This window comes from Astatotilapia calliptera, chromosome 3 (genome assembly GCF_964374335.1).
Source record: "Astatotilapia calliptera chromosome 3, fAstCal68.1, whole genome shotgun sequence".
Taxonomy (NCBI): Eukaryota; Metazoa; Chordata; class Actinopteri; order Cichliformes; family Cichlidae; genus Astatotilapia; species Astatotilapia calliptera.
This window is the reverse complement of record NC_137424.1, coordinates 22633518-22650844: the sequence shown is the minus strand read 5'-3', so window position 1 is coordinate 22650844 and position 17327 is coordinate 22633518. Positions and strand designations below refer to the sequence as shown.

Sequence of the window (17327 nt, the reverse complement as noted above, 5' to 3'; positions counted from 1 at the left end):
TTACACCACACCAGGGCCTGTGGCTGCTGGCTGAGGCCACTTACACCACACCAGGGCCTGTGGCTGCTGGCTGAGGCCACTTACACCACACCAGGGCATTAGTTGCTATTGAGGCCACTTACACCACACCAGGGCCTGTGGCTGCTGGCTGAGGCCACTTACACCACACCAGGGCATAAGTTGCTATTGAGGCCAATTACACCACACCAGGGTCTTTGGCTCTTGCTCAGGCCACTTACACCACACCAGGGCCTGTGGCACTGGCTGAGGCCACTTACACCACACCAGGGCCTGTGGCTCTGGCTGAGGCCACTTACACCACACCAGGGCCTGTGGCTGCTGGCTGAGGCCACTTACACCACACCAGGGCCTGTGGCTGCTGGCTGAGGCCACTTACACCACACCAGGGCCTGTGGCTGCTGGCTGAGGCCACTTACACCACACCAGGGCCTGTGGCTGCTGGCTGAGGCCACTTACACCACACCAGGGCATTAGTTGCTATTGAGGCCAATTACACCACACCAGGGTCTGTGGCTCTTGCTCAGGCCACTTACACCACACCAGGGCCTGTGGCACTGGCTGAGGCCACTTACACCACACCAGGGCCTGTGGCTGCTGGCTGAGGCCACCTACACCACACCAGGGCATTAGTTGCTATTGAGGCCAATTACACCACACCAGGGTCTGTGACTCTTGCTCAGGCCACTTACACCACACCAGGGCCTGTGGCACTGGCTGAGGCCACTTACACCACACCAGGGCCTGTGGCTGCTGGCTGAGGCCACTTACACCACACCAGGGCCTGTGGCTGCTGGCTGAGGTCACTTACACCACACCAGGGCCTGTGGCTGCTGGCTGAGGGCACTTACACCACACCAGTGCCTGTGGCTTCTGGCTGAGGCCACTTACACCACACCAGGGCCTGTGGCTCTTGCTCAGGCCACTTACACCACACCAAGGCCTGTGGCTGCTGGCTGAGGCCACTTACACCACACCAGGGCCTGTGGCTCTTGCTCAGGCCACTTACACCACACCAGGGCCTGTGGCACTGGCTGAGGCCACTTACACCACACCAGGGCCTGTGGCTGCTGGCTGAGGCCACCTACACCACACCAGGGCATTAGTTGCTATTGAGGCCAATTACACCACACCAGGGTCTGTGACTCTTGCTCAGGCCACTTACACCACACCAGGGCCTGTGGCACTGGCTGAGGCCACTTACACCACACCAGGGCCTGTGGCTGCTGGCTGAGGCCACTTACACCACACCAGGGCCTGTGGCTGCTGGCTGAGGTCACTTACACCACACCAGGGCCTGTGGCTGCTGGCTGAGGGCACTTACACCACACCAGTGCCTGTGGCTTCTGGCTGAGGCCACTTACACCACACCAGGGCCTGTGGCTGCTGGCTCAGGCCACTTACACCACACCAGGGCCTGTGGCTGCTGGCTGAGGCCACTTACACCACACCAGGGCCTGTGGCTGCTGGCTGAGGCCACTTACACCACACCAGTGCCTGTGGCTGCTGGCTGAGGCCACTTACACCACACCAGGGCATTAGTTGCTATTGAGGCCCCTTACACCACACCAGGGCCTGTGGCACTGGCTGAGGCCACTTACACCACACCAGGGCCTGTGGCTGCTGGCTGAGGCCACATACACCACAACAGGGCATTAGTTGCTATTGAGGCCAATTACACCACACCAGGGTCTGTGGCTCTTGCTCAGGCCACTTACACCACACCAGGGCCTGTGGCACTGGCTGAGGCCACTTACACTACACCAGGGCCTGTGGCTCTGGCTGAGGCCACTTACACCACACCAGGGCCTGTGGCTGCTGGCTGAGGCCACTTACACCACACCAGGGCCTGTGGCTGCTGGCTGAGGCCACTTACACCACACCAGGGCCTGTGGCTGCTGGCTGAGGCCACTTACACCACACCAGGTCCTGTGGCTGCTGGCTGAGGCCACTTACACCACACCAGTGCCTGTGGCTTCTGGCTGAGGCCACTTACACCACACCAGGGCCTGTGGCTCTTGCTCAGGCCACTCACATCACACCAGGCCCTGCGCTTCTGGCCGAGGCCATCTTCACCAAACCAGGCCCTGTGCTGCTAGCTGTGGCCATGTACAACACACCAGGCCCTGTGCTGGTTCCTGAGGCCATCTTCAACAATCCAGGGCCTGTGCTGTTAGATAAATGCTAAACTGAGCCTTTGGGTTAGGGTATTATGCAAACATGCAGGTATGGTTAAAGGATTGTCTTCGTAACTTCAGGTACTTGCCACCTAATCAGTTGAATCCATAAATTGAGACATTGTGCTGGGGCCAGCAGCTTACGGCCATACCACCCTGAGCATGCCCGACCTCGTCTGATCTCGGAAGCTAAACAGGGCTGGGCTTGGTTAGTACTTGGATGGGAGACTACCTGGGAATACCTGGTGCTGTAAGCCTTTCATTTTCATGTCATTGAACCGCTTTTGATCCAGAGAAGGGGTGTATTAAAAGACCAAAAGCAGCTGCCCATTAATGAGGGCACATTAACGACATTGATTTTGGCTCTTTTCCAATGTCTTGTGCTGCTAGCTGATGCCACCTACACCACACCAGGGCCTGAGTGACCGGCTGGGGCCACTTACACCACATCAGGGCCTGTGGCTGCAGGCTGAGGCCACCTACACCACACCAGGGCATTAGTTGCTATTGAGGCCAATTACACCACACCAGGGTCTGTGACTCTTGCTCAGGCCACTTACACCACACCAGGGCCTGTGGCACTGGCTGAGGCCACTTACACCACACCAGGGCCTGTGGCTGCTGGCTGAGGCCACTTACACCACACCAGGGCCTGTGGCTGCTGGCTGAGGTCACTTACACCACACCAGGGCCTGTGGCTGCTGGCTGAGGGCACTTACACCACACCAGTGCCTGTGGCTTCTGGCTGAGGCCACTTACACTACACCAGGGCCTGTGGCTCTTGCTCAGGCCACTTACACCACACCAGGGCCTGTGGCTGCTGGCTGAGGCCACTTACACCACACCAGGGCCTGTGGCTCTTGCTCAGGCCACTTACACCACACCAGGGCCTGTGGCACTGGCTGAGGCCACTTACACCACACCAGGGCCTGTGGCTGCTGGCTGAGGCCACCTACACCACACCAGGGCATTAGTTGCTATTGAGGCCAATTACACCACACCAGGGTCTGTGACTCTTGCTCAGGCCACTTACACCACACCAGGGCCTGTGGCACTGGCTGAGGCCACTTACACCACACCAGGGCCTGTGGCTGCTGGCTGAGGCCACTTACACCACACCAGGGCCTGTGGCTGCTGGCTGAGGTCACTTACACCACACCAGGGCCTGTGGCTGCTGGCTGAGGGCACTTACACCACACCAGTGCCTGTGGCTTCTGGCTGAGGCCACATACACCACACCAGGGCCTGTGGCTGCTGGCTCAGGCCACTTACACCACACCAGGGCCTGTGGCTGCTGGCTGAGGCCACTACACCACACCAGGGCCTGTGGCTGCTGGCTGAGGCCACTTACACCACACCAGTGCCTGTGGCTGCTGGCTGAGGCCACTTACACCACACCAGGGCATTAGTTGCTATTGAGGCCACTTACACCACATCAGGGCCTTTGGCACTGGCTGAGGCCACTTACACCACACCAGGGCCTGTGGCTGCTGGCTGAGGCCACCTACACCACACCAGGGCATTAGTTGCTATTGAGGCCCCTTATACAACACCGGGGCCTGTGGCACTGGCTGAGGCCACTTACACCACACCAGGGCCTGTGGCTGCTGGCTGAGGCCACCTACACCACACCAGGGCATTAGTTGCTATTGAGGCCAATTACACCACACCAGGGTCTGTGGCTCTTGCTCAGGCCACTTACACCCCACCAGGGCCTGTGGCACTGGTTGAGGCCACTTACACTATACCAGGGCCTGTGGCTCTGGCTGAGGCCACTTACACCACACCAGGGCCTGTGGCTGCTGGCTGAGGCCACTTACACCACACCAGGGCCTGTGGCTGCTGGCTGAGGCCACTTACACCACACCAGGGCCTGTGGCTGCTGGCTGAGGCCACTTACACCACACCAGGGCCTGTGGCTGCTGGCTGAGGCCACTTACACCACACCAGGGCCTGTGGCTGCTGGCTGAGGCCACTTACACCACACCAGTGCCTGTGGCTTCTGGCTGAGGCCACTTACACCACACCAGGGCCTGTGGCTCTTGCTCAGGCCAGTCACATCACACCAGGCCCTGCGCTTCTCGCCGAGGCCATCTTCACCAAACCAGGCCCTGTGCTTCTTGCTGTGGCCATGTACAACACACCAGGCCCTGTGCTGGTTCCTGAGGCCATCTTCAACAATCCAGGGCCTGTGCTGTTAGATAAATGCTAAACTGAGCCTTTGGGTTAGGGTATTATGCAAACATGCAGGTATGGTTAAAGGATTGTCTTCGTAACTTCAGGTACTTGCCACCTAATCTCTTGAATCCATAAATTGAGACATTGTGCTGGGGCCAGCAGCTTACGGCCATACCACCCTGAGCACGCCCGACCTCGTCTAATCTCGGAAGCTAAGCAGGGCTGGGCTTGGTTAGTACTTGGATGGGAGACTGCCTGGGAATACCTGGTGCTATAAGTCTTTCATTTTCATGTCATTGAACCGCTTTTGATCCAGAGAAGGGGTGTATTAAAAGACCAAAAGCAGCTGCCCATTAATGAGGGCACATTAACGACATTGCTTTTGGCTGTTTTCCAATGTCTTGTGCTGCTAGCTGATGCCACCTACACCACACCAGGGCCTGAGTGACCGGCTGAGGCCACTTACACCACATCAGGGCCTGTGGCTGCTGGCTGAGGCCACTTACACCACACCAGGGCCTGTGGCTGCTGGCTGAGGGCACTTACACCACACCAGGGCCTGTGGCTGCTGGCTGAGGCCACCTACACCACACCAGGGCCTGTGGCTGCTGGCTGAGGCCACTTACACCACACCAGTGCCTGTGGCTTCTGGCTGAGGCCACTTGCACCACACCAGGGCCTGTGGCTCTTGCTCAGGCCACTCACATCACACCAGGCCCTGCGCTTCTGGCCGAGGCCATCTTCACCAAACCAGGCCCTGTGCTGCTAGCTGTGGCCATGTACAACACACCAGGCCCTGTGCTGGTTCCTGAGGCCATCTTCAACAATCCAGGGCCTGTGCTGTTAGATAAATGCTAAACTGAGCCTTTGGGTTAGGGTATTATGCAAACATGCAGGTATGGTTAAAGGATTGTCTTCGTAACTTCAGGTACTTGCCACCTAATCAGTTGAATCCATAAATTGAGACATTGTGCTGGGGCCAGCAGCTTACGGCCATACCACCCTGAGCATGCCCGACCTCGTCTGATCTCGGAAGCTAAGCAGGGCTGGGCTTGGTTAGTATTTGGATGGGAGACTACCTGGGAATACCTGGTGCTGTAAGCCTTTCATTTTCATGTCATTGAACCGCTTTTGATCCAGAGAAGGGGTGTATTAAAAGACCAAAAGCAGCTGCCCATTAATGAGGGCACATTAACGACATTGCTTTTGGCTCTTTTCCAATGTCTTGTGCTGCTAGCTGATGCCGCCTACACCACACCAGGGCCTGAGTGACCGGCTGGGGCCACTTACACCACATCAGGGCCTGTGGCTGCTGGCTGAGGCCACTTACACCACACCAGGGCCTGTGGCTGCTGGCTGAGGGCACTTACACCACACCAGTGCCTGTGGCTTCTGGCTGAGGCCACTTACACCACACCAGGGCCTGTGGCTCTTGCTCAGGCCACTTACACCACACCAGGGCCTGTGGCACTGGCTGAGGCCACTTACACCACACCAGGGCCTGTGGCTGCTGGCTGAGGCCACCTACACCACACCAGGGCATTAGTTGCTATTGAGGCCAATTACACCACACCAGGGTCTGTGACTCTTGCTCAGGCCACTTACACCACACCAGGGCCTGTGGCACTGGCTGAGGCCACTTACACCACACCAGGGCCTGTGGCTGCTGGCTGAGGCCACTTACACCACACCAGGGCCTGTGGCTGCTGGCTGAGGTCACTTACACCACACCAGGGCCTGTGGCTGCTGGCTGAGGGCACTTACACCACACCAGTGCCTGTGGCTGCTGGCTGAGGCCACTTACACCACACCAGGGCATTAGTTGCTATTGAGGCCACTTACACCACACCAGGGTCTGTGGCTCTTGCTCAGGCCACTTACACCCCACCAGGGCCTGTGGCACTGGTTGAGGCCACTTACACTATACCAGGGCCTGTGGCTCTGGCTGAGGCCACTTACACCACACCAGGGCCTGTGGCTGCTGGCTGAGGCCACTTACACCACACCAGGGCCTGTGGCTGCTGGCTGAGGCCACTTACACCACACCAGGGCCTGTGGCTGCTGGCTGAGGCCACTTACACCACACCAGGGCCTGTGGCTGCTGGCTGAGGCCACTTACACCACACCAGTGCCTGTGGCTTCTGGCTGAGGCCACTTACACCACACCAGGGCCTGTGGCTCTTGCTCAGGCCAGTCACATCACACCAGGCCCTGCGCTTCTCGCCGAGGCCATCTTCACCAAACCAGGCCCTGTGCTTCTTGCTGTGGCCATGTACAACACACCAGGCCCTGTGCTGGTTCCTGAGGCCATCTTCAACAATCCAGGGCCTGTGCTGTTAGATAAATGCTAAACTGAGCCTTTGGGTTAGGGTATTATGCAAACATGCAGGTATGGTTAAAGGATTGTCTTCGTAACTTCAGGTACTTGCCACCTAATCAGTTGAATCCATAAATTGAGACATTGTGCTGGGGCCAGCAGCTTACGGCCATACCACCCTGAGCACGCCCGACCTCGTCTAATCTCGGAAGCTAAGCAGGGCTGGGCTTGGTTAGTACTTGGATGGGAGACTGCCTGGGAATACCTGGTGCTATAAGCCTTTCATTTTCATGTCATTGAACCGCTTTTGATCCAGAGAAGGGGTGTATTAAAAGACCAAAAGCAGCTGCCCATTAATGAGGGCACATTAACGACATTGCTTTTGGCTGTTTTCCAATGTCTTGTGCTGCTAGCTGATGCCACCTACACCACACCAGGGCCTGAGTGACCGGCTGGGGCCACTTACACCACATCAGGGCCTGTGGCTGCTGGATGAGGCCACTTACACCACACCAGGGCCTGTGGCTGCGGGCTGAGGCCACTTACACCACACCAGGGCATTAGTTGCTATTGAGGCCAATTACACCACACCAGGGTCTGTGGCTCTTGCTCAGGCCACTTACACCACACCAGGGCCTGGGGCTGCTGGCTGAGGCCACTTACACCACACCAGGGCCTGTGGCTGCTGGCTGAGGCCACCTACACCACACCAGGGCATTAGTTGCTATTGAGGCCAATTACACCACACCAGGGTCTGTGACTCTTGCTCAGGCCACTTACACCACACCAGGGCCTGTGGCACTGGCTGAGGCCACTTACACCACACCAGGGCCTGTGGCTGCTGGCTGAGGCCACTTACACCACACCATGGCCTGTGGCTGCTGGCTGAGGCCACTTACACCACACCAGGGCCTGTGGCTGCTGGCTGAGGCCACTTACACCACACCAGGGCCTGTGGCTGCTGGCTGAGGGCACTTACACCACACCAGTGCCTGTGGCTCTTGCTCAGGCCACTTACACCACACCAGGGCCTGTGGCTGCTGGCTGAGGCCACTTACACCACACCAGGGCCTATGGCTGCTGGCTGAGGGCACTTACACCACACCAGTGCCTGTGGCTGTTGGCTGAGGCCACTTACACCACACCAGGGCATTAGTTGCTATTGAGGCCCCTTACACCACACCAGGGCCTGTGGCACTGGCTGAGGCCACTTACACCACACCAGGGCCTGTGGCTGCTGGCTGAGGCCACCTACACCAGACCAGGGCATTAGTTGCTATTGAGGCCAATTACACCACACCAGGGTCGGTGGCTCTTGCTCAGGCCACTTACACCACACCAGGGCCTGTGGCACTGGCTGAGGCCACTTACACCGCACCAGGGCCTGTGGCTGCTGGCTGAGGCCACCTACACCACACCAGGGCATTAGTTGCTATTGAGGCCAATTACACCACACCAGGGTCTGTGACTCTTGCTCAGGCCACTTACACCACACCAGGGCCTGTGGCACTGGCTGAGGCCACTTACACCACACCAGGGCCTGTGGCTGCTGGCTGAGGCCACTTACACCACACCAGGGCCTGTGGCTGCTGGCTGAGGTCACTTACACCACACCAGGGCCTGTGGCTGCTGGCTGAGGGCACTTACACCACACCAGTGCCTGTGGCTTCTGGCTGAGGCCACTTACACCACACCAGGGCCTGTGGCTCTTGCTCAGGCCACTTACACCACACCAGGGCCTGTGCTGCTGGCTGAGGCCACTTACACCACACCAGGGCCTGTGGCTGCTGGCTGAGGCCACTTACACCACACCAGGGCCTGTGGCTGCTGGCTGAGGGCACTTACACCACACCAGTGCCTGTGGCTGCTGGCTGAGGCCACTTACACCACACCAGGGCATTAGTTGCTATTGAGGCCCCTTACACCACACCAGGTGCCTGTGGCTACTGGCTGAGGCCACCTACACCACACCAGGGCCTTAGTTGCTATTGAGGCCAATTACACCACACCAGGGTCTGTGGCTCTTGCTCAGGCCACTTACACCACACCAGGGCCTGTGGCACTGGCTGAGGCCACTTACACCACACCAGGACCTGTGGCTCTGGCTGAGGCCACTTACACCACACCAGGGCCTGTGGCTGCTGGCTGAGGCCACTTACACCACACCAGGGCCTGTGGCTGCTGGCTGAGGCCACTTACACCACACCAGGGCCTGTGGCTGCTGGCTGAGGCCACTTACACCACACCAGGGCCTGTGGCTGCTGGCTGAGGCCACTTACACCACACCAGGGCCTGTGGCACTGGCTGAGGCCACTTACACCACACCAGGACCTGTGGCTCTGGCTGAGGCCACTTACACCACACCAGGACCTGTGGCTCTGGCTGAGGTCACTTACACCACACCAGGGCCTGTGGCTGCTGGCTGAGGCCACTTACACCACACCAGGGCATTAGTTGCTATTGAGGCCACTTACACCACACCAGGGCCTGTGGCTGCTGGCTGAGGCCACCTACACCACACCAGGGCATTAGTTGCTATTGAGGCCAATTACACCACACCAGGGTCTGTGGCTCTTGCTCAGGCCACTTACACCACACCAGGGCCTGTGGCACTGGCTGAGGCCACTTACACCACACCAGGACCTGTGGCTCTGGCTGAGGCCACTTACACCACACCAGGGCCTGTGGCTGCTGGCTGAGGCCACTTACACCACACCAGGGCCTGTGGCTGCTGGCTGAGGCCACTTACACCACACCAGGGCCTGTGGCTGCTGGCTGAGGCCACTTACACCACACCAGTGCCTGTGGCTTCTGGCTCAGGCCACTCACATCACACCAGGCCCTGTGCTGCTAGCTGTGGCCATGTACAACACACCAGGCCCTGTGCTGGTTCCTGAGGCCATCTTCAACAATCCAGGGCCTGTGCTGTTGGATAAATGCTAAACTGAGCCTTTGGGTTAGGGTATTATGCAAACATGCAGGTATGGTTAAAGGATTGTCTTCGTAACTTCAGGTACTTGCCACCTAATCAGTTGAATCCATAAATTGAGACATTGTGCTGGGGCCAGCAGCTTACGGCCATACCACCCTGAGCACGCCCGACCTCGTCTGATCTCGGAAGCTAAGCAGGGCTGGGCTTGGTTGGTACTTGGATGGGAGACTACCTGGGAATACCTGGTGCTGTAAGCCTTTCATTTTCATGTCATTGAACCGCTTTTGATCCAGAGAAGGGGTGTATTAAAAGACCAAAAGCAGCTGCCCATTAATGAGGGCACATTAACGACATTGCTTTTGGCTGTTTTCCAATGTCTTGTGCTGCTAGCTGATGCCACCTACACCACACCAGGGCCTGAGTGACCGGCTGGGGCCACTTACACCACATCAGGTCCTGTGGCTGCTGGCTGAGGCCACTTACACCACACCAGGGCCTGTGGCTGCTGGCTGAGGCCACTTACACCACACCAGGGCATTAGTTGCTATTGAGGCCAATTACACCACACCAGGGTCTGTGGCACTGGCTGAGGCCACTTACACCACACCAGGGCCTGTGGCTGCTGGCTGAGGCCACTTACACCACACCAGGGCCTGTGGCTGCTGGCTGAGGTCACTTACACCACACCAGGGCATTAGTTGCTATTGAGGCCCCTTACACCACACCAGTGCCTGTGGCTTCTGGCTGAGGCCACTTACACCACACCAGGGCCTGTGGCTCTTGCTCAGGCCACTTACACCACACCAGGGCCTGTGGCTGCTGGCTGAGGCCACTTACACCACACCAGGGCCTGTGGCTGCTGGCTGAGGCCACTTACACCACACCAGGGCATTAGTTGCTATTGAGGCCACTTACACCACACCAGGGCCTGTGGCTGCTGGCTGAGGCCACTTACACCACACCAGGGCATAAGTTGCTATTGAGGCCAATTACACCACACCAGGGTCTTTGGCTCTGGCTGAGTCCACTTACACCACACCAGGGCCTGTGGCTGCTGGCTGAGGCCACTTACACCACACCAGGGCCTGTGGCTGCTGGCTGAGGCCACTTACACCACACCAGGGCCTGTGGCTGCTGGCTGAGGCCACTTACACCACACCAGTGCCTGTGGCTTCTGGCTGAGGCCACTTACACCACACCAGGGCCTGTGGCTCTTGCTCAGGCCACTCACATCACACCAGGCCCTGCGCTTCTGGCCGAGGCCATCTTCACCAAACCAGGCCCTGTGCTGCTAGCTGTGGCCATGTACAACACACCAGGCCCTGTGCTGGTTCCTGAGGCCATCTTCAACAATCCATGGCCTGTGCTGTTAGATAAATGCTAAACTGAGCCTTTGGGTTAGGGTATTATGCAAACATGCAGGTATGGTTAAAGGATTGTCTTCGTAACTTCAGGTACTTGCCACCTAATCAGTTGAATCCATAAATTGAGACATTGTGCTGGGGCCAGCAGCTTACGGCCATACCACCCTGAGCACGCCCGACCTCGTCTGATCTCGGAAGCTAAGCAGGGCTGGGCTTGGTTAGTACTTGGATGGGAGACTACCTGGGAATACCTGGTGCTGTAAGCCTTTCATTTTCATGTCATTGAACCGCTTTTGATCCAGAGAAGGGGTGTATTAAAAGACCAAAAGCAGCTGCCCATTAATGAGGGCACATTAACGACATTGATTTTGGCTCTTTTCCAATGTCTTGTGCTGCTAGCTGATGCCACCTACACCACACCAGGGCCTGAGTGACCGGCTGGGGCCACTTACACCACATCAGGGCCTGTGGCTGCTGGCTGAGGCCACCTACACCACACCAGGGCATTAGTTGCTATTGAGGCCAATTACACCACACCAGGGTCTGTGACTCTTGCTCAGGCCACTTACACCACACCAGGGCCTGTGGCACTGGCTGAGGCCACTTACACCACACCAGGGCCTGTGGCTGCTGGCTGAGGCCACTTACACCACACCAGGGCCTGTGGCTGCTGGCTGAGGTCACTTACACCACACCAGGGCCTGTGGCTGCTGGCTGAGGGCACTTACACCACACCAGTGCCTGTGGCTTCTGGCTGAGGCCACTTACACCACACCAGGGCCTGTGGCTCTTGCTCAGGCCACTTACACCACACCAGGGCCTGTGGCTGCTGGCTGAGGCCACTTACACCACACCAGGGCCTGTGGCTCTTGCTCAGGCCACTTACACCACACCAGGGCCTGTGGCACTGGCTGAGGCCACTTACACCACACCAGGGCCTGTGGCTGCTGGCTGAGGCCACCTACACCACACCAGGGCATTAGTTGCTATTGAGGCCAATTACACCACACCAGGGTCTGTGACTCTTGCTCAGGCCACTTACACCACACCAGGGCCTGTGGCACTGCCTGAGGCCACTTACACCACACCAGGGCCTGTGGCTGCTGGCTGAGGCCACTTACACCACACCAGGGCCTGTGGCTGCTGGCTGAGGTCACTTACACCACACCAGGGCCTGTGGCTGCTGGCTGAGGGCACTTACACCACACCAGTGCCTGTGGCTTCTGGCTGAGGCCACATAAACCACACCAGGGCCTGTGGCTGCTGGCTCAGGCCACTTACACCACACCAGGGCCTGTGGCTGCTGGCTGAGGCCACTTACACCACACCAGGGCCTGTGGCTGCTGGCTGAGGCCACTTACACCACACCAGTGCCTGTGGCTGCTGGCTGAGGCCACTTACACCACACCAGGGCATTAGTTGCTATTGAGGCCACTTACACCACATCAGGGCCTTTGGCACTGGCTGAGGCCACTTACACCACACCAGGGCCTGTGGCTGCTGGCTGAGGCCACCTACACCACACCAGGGCATTAGTTGCTATTGAGGCCCCTTACACCACACCAGGGCCTGTGGCACTGGCTGAGGCCACTTACACCACACCAGGGCCTGTGGCTGCTGGCTGAGGCCACCTACACCACACCAGGGCATTAGTTGCTATTGAGGCCAATTACACCACACCAGGGTCTGTGGCTCTTGCTCAGGCCACTTACACCCCACCAGGGCCTGTGGCACTGGTTGAGGCCACTTACACTATACCAGGGCCTGTGGCTCTGGCTGAGGCCACTTACACCACACCAGGGCCTGTGGCTGCTGGCTGAGGCCACTTACACCACACCAGGGCCTGTGGCTGCTGGCTGAGGCCACTTACACCACACCATGGCCTGTGGCTGCTGGCTGAGGCCACTTACACCACACCAGGGCCTGTGGCTGCTGGCTGAGGCCACTTACACCACACCAGGGCCTGTGGCTGCTGGCTGAGGGCACTTACACCACACCAGTGCCTGTGGCTCTTGGTCAGGCCACTTACACCACACCAGGGCCTGTGGCTGCTGGCTGAGGCCACTTACACCACACCAGGGCCTATGGCTGCTGGCTGAGGGCACTTACACCACACCAGTGCCTGTGGCTGTTGGCTGAGGCCACTTACACCACACCAGGGCATTAGTTGCTATTGAGGCCCCTTACACCACACCAGGGCCTGTGGCACTGGCTGAGGCCACTTACACCACACCAGGGCCTGTGGCTGCTGGCTGAGGCCACCTACACCAGACCAGGGCATTAGTTGCTATTGAGGCCAATTACACCACACCAGGGTCGGTGGCTCTTGCTCAGGCCACTTACACCACACCAGGGCCTGTGGCACTGGCTGAAGTCACTTACACCACACCAGGGCCTGTGGCTGCTGGCTGAGGCCACTTACACCACACCAGTGCCTGTGGCTTCTGGCTGAGGCCACTTACACCACACCACGGCCTTATTTGCTTCTGAGGCCACTTACACCACACCAGGGCCTGTGGCTCTGGATGAGGCCACTTACACCACACCAGGGCCTTAGTTGCTATTGAGGCCAATTACACCACACCAGGGCCTGTGGCTCTTGCTCAGGCCACTTACACCACACCAGGGCCTGTGGCTGCTGGCTGAGGCCACTTACACCACACCAGTGCCTGTGGCTTCTGGCTGAGGCGACTTACACCACACCAAGGCCTGTGGCTGCTGGCTGAGGCCACTTACACCACACCAGGGTCTGTGGCTCTTGCTCAGGCCACTTACACCACACCAGGGCCTGTGGCTCCTGGCTGAGGCCACATACACCACAATACGGCCTTATTTGCTTCTGAGGCCACTTACACCACACCAGGGCCTGTGGCTGCTGGCTGAGGCCACTTACACCACACCAGGGCATTAGTTGCTATTGAGGCCAATTACACCACACGAGGGTCTGTGGCTCTTGCTCAGGCCACTTACACCACACCAGGGCCTGTGGCACTGGCTGAGGCCACTTACACCACACCAGGGCCTGTGGCTGCTGGCTGAGGCCACCTACACCACACCAGGGCATTAGTTGCTATTGAGGCCAATTACACCACACCAGGGTCTGTGACTCTTGCTCAGGCCACTTACACCACACCAGTGCCTGTGGCACTGGCTGAGGCCACTTACACCACACCAGGGCCTGTGGCTGCTGGCTGAGGCCACTTACACCACACCAGGGCCTGTGGCTGCTGGCTGAGGTCACTTACACCACACCAGGGCCTGTGGCTGCTGGCTGAGGGCACTTACACCACACCAGTGCCTGTGGCTTCTGGCTGAGGCCACTTACACCACACCAGGGCCTGTGGCTCTTGCTTGGGCCACTTACACCACACCAGGGCCTGTGGCTGCTGGCTGAGGCCACTTACACCACACCAGGGCCTGTGGCTGCTGGCTGAGGCCACTTACACCACACCAGGGCCTGTGGCTGCTTGTTGAGGGCACTTACACCACACCAGTGCCTGTGGCTGCTGGCTGAGGCCACTTACACCACACCAGGGCATTAGTTGCTATTGAGGCCCCTTACACCACACCAGGGCCTGTGGCACTGGCTGAGGCCACTTACACCACACCAGGGCCTGTGGCTGCTGGCTGAGGCCACTTACACCACACCAGGGCCTTAGTTGCTATTGAGGCCAATTACACCACACCAGGGCCTGTGGCTGCTGGCTGAGGCCACTTACACCACACCAGGGCCTGTGGCTGCTGGCTGAGGCCACTTACACCACACAAGGGCCTGTGGCTGCTGGCTGAGGCCACCTACACCACACCAGGGCCTGTGGCTTCTGGCTGAGGCCACTTACACCACACCAGGGCCTGTGGCTGCTGGCTGAGGGCACTTACACCACACCAGTGCCTGTGGCTCTTGCTCAGGCCACTTACACCACACCAGGGCCTGTGGCTGCTGGCTGAGGCCACTTACACCACACCAGGGCCTATGGCTGCTGGCTGAGGGCACTTACACCACACCAGTGCCTGTGGCTGTTGGCTGAGGCCACTTACACCACACCAGGGCATTAGTTGCTATTGAGGCCCCTTACACCACACCAGGGCCTGTGGCACTGGCTGAGGCCACTTACACCACACCAGGGCCTGTGGCTGCTGGCTGAGGCCACCTACACCAGACCAGGGCATTAGTTGCTATTGAGGCCAATTACACCACACCAGGGTCGGTGGCTCTTGCTCAGGCCACTTACACCACACCAGGGCCTGTGGCACTGGCTGAGGCCACTTACACCGCACCAGGGCCTGTGGCTGCTGGCTGAGGCCACCTACACCACACCAGGGCATTAGTTGCTATTGAGGCCAATTACACCACACCAGGGTCTGTGACTCTTGCTCAGGCCACTTACACCACACCAGGGCCTGTGGCACTGGCTGAGGCCACTTACACCACACCAGGGCCTGTGGCTGCTGGCTGAGGCCACTTACACCACACCAGGGCCTGTGGCTGCTGGCTGAGGTCACTTACACCACACCAGGGCCTGTGGCTGCTGGCTGAGGGCACTTACACCACACCAGTGCCTGTGGCTTCTGGCTGAGGCCACTTACACCACACCAGGGCCTGTGGCTCTTGCTCAGGCCACTTACACCACACCAGGGCCTGTGCTGCTGGCTGAGGCCACTTACACCACACCAGGGCCTGTGGCTGCTGGCTGAGGCCACTTACACCACACCAGGGCCTGTGGCTGCTGGCTGAGGGCACTTACACCACACCAGTGCCTGTGGCTGCTGGCTGAGGCCACTTACACCACACCAGGGCATTAGTTGCTATTGAGGCCCCTTACACCACACCAGGTGCCTGTGGCTACTGGCTGAGGCCACCTACACCACACCAGGGCCTTAGTTGCTATTGAGGCCAATTACACCACACCAGGGTCTGTGGCTCTTGCTCAGGCCACTTACACCACACCAGGGCCTGTGGCACTGGCTGAGGCCACTTACACCACACCAGGACCTGTGGCTCTGGCTGAGGCCACTTACACCACACCAGGGCCTGTGGCTGCTGGCTGAGGCCACTTACACCACACCAGGGCCTGTGGCTGCTGGCTGAGGCCACTTACACCACACCAGGGCCTGTGGCTGCTGGCTGAGGCCACTTACACCACACCAGGGCCTGTGGCTGCTGGCTGAGGCCACTTACACCACACCAGGGCCTGTGGCACTGGCTGAGGCCACTTACACCACACCAGGACCTGTGGCTCTGGCTGAGGCCACTTACACCACACCAGGACCTGTGGCTCTGGCTGAGGTCACTTACACCACACCAGGGCCTGTGGCTGCTGGCTGAGGCCACTTACACCACACCAGGGCATTAGTTGCTATTGAGGCCACTTACACCACACCAGGGCCTGTGGCTGCTGGCTGAGGCCACCTACACCACACCAGGGCATTAGTTGCTATTGAGGCCAATTACACCACACCAGGGTCTGTGGCTCTTGCTCAGGCCACTTACACCACACCAGGGCCTGTGGCACTGGCTGAGGCCACTTACACCACACCAGGACCTGTGGCTCTGGCTGAGGCCACTTACACCACACCAGGGCCTGTGGCTGCTGGCTGAGGCCACTTACACCACACCAGGGCCTGTGGCTGCTGGCTGAGGCCACTTACACCACACCAGGGCCTGTGGCTGCTGGCTGAGGCCACTTACACCACACCAGTGCCTGTGGCTTCTGGCTCAGGCCACTCACATCACACCAGGCCCTGTGCTGCTAGCTGTGGCCATGTACAACACACCAGGCCCTGTGCTGGTTCCTGAGGCCATCTTCAACAATCCAGGGCCTGTGCTGTTGGATAAATGCTAAACTGAGCCTTTGGGTTAGGGTATTATGCAAACATGCAGGTATGGTTAAAGGATTGTCTTCGTAACTTCAGGTACTTGCCACCTAATCAGTTGAATCCATAAATTGAGACATTGTGCTGGGGCCAGCAGCTTACGGCCATACCACCCTGAGCACGCCCGACCTCGTCTGATCTCGGAAGCTAAGCAGGGCTGGGCTTGGTTGGTACTTGGATGGGAGACTACCTGGGAATACCTGGTGCTGTAAGCCTTTCATTTTCATGTCATTGAACCGCTTTTGATCCAGAGAAGGGGTGTATTAAAAGACCAAAAGCAGCTGCCCATTAATGAGGGCACATTAACGACATTGCTTTTGGCTGTTTTCCAATGTCTTGTGCTGCTAGCTGATGCCACCTACACCACACCAGGGCCTGAGTGACCGGCTGGGGCCACTTACACCACATCAGGTCCTGTGGCTGCTGGCTGAGGCCACTTACACCACACCAGGGCCTGTGGCTGCTGG

At 58.8% G+C, this 17327-nt stretch overlaps 5 non-coding genes and 2 pseudogenes across 5 annotated transcripts; all 7 read left to right on the top strand.

Annotated features, from left to right (window-relative positions):
* The first annotated feature begins 2333 nt into the window (after window positions 1–2333).
* LOC145426878 (5S ribosomal RNA) lies at window positions 2334–2452 on the top strand. The gene has a single exon (XR_013907599.1). It is a non-coding gene; the product is annotated as a 5S ribosomal RNA (ribosomal RNA).
* Window positions 2453–4534: 2082 nt separating this feature from the next.
* On the top strand, window positions 4535–4653 carry LOC145427368 (5S ribosomal RNA; annotated as a pseudogene).
* A 705-nt stretch (window positions 4654–5358) lies between these two features.
* LOC145427105 (5S ribosomal RNA) lies at window positions 5359–5477 on the top strand. Its single transcript, XR_013907829.1, has one exon. It is a non-coding gene; the product is annotated as a 5S ribosomal RNA (ribosomal RNA).
* A 1374-nt stretch (window positions 5478–6851) lies between these two features.
* LOC145427300 (5S ribosomal RNA) lies at window positions 6852–6970 on the top strand (annotated as a pseudogene).
* A 2790-nt stretch (window positions 6971–9760) lies between these two features.
* LOC145426816 (5S ribosomal RNA) lies at window positions 9761–9879 on the top strand. The gene has a single exon (XR_013907535.1). It is a non-coding gene; the product is annotated as a 5S ribosomal RNA (ribosomal RNA).
* A 1254-nt stretch (window positions 9880–11133) lies between these two features.
* On the top strand, window positions 11134–11252 carry LOC145427535 (5S ribosomal RNA). Its single transcript, XR_013908077.1, has one exon. It is a non-coding gene; the product is annotated as a 5S ribosomal RNA (ribosomal RNA).
* Window positions 11253–16956: 5704 nt separating this feature from the next.
* On the top strand, window positions 16957–17075 carry LOC145426815 (5S ribosomal RNA). Its single transcript, XR_013907534.1, has one exon. It is a non-coding gene; the product is annotated as a 5S ribosomal RNA (ribosomal RNA).
* The last annotated feature ends 252 nt before the right edge of the window (window positions 17076–17327 follow it).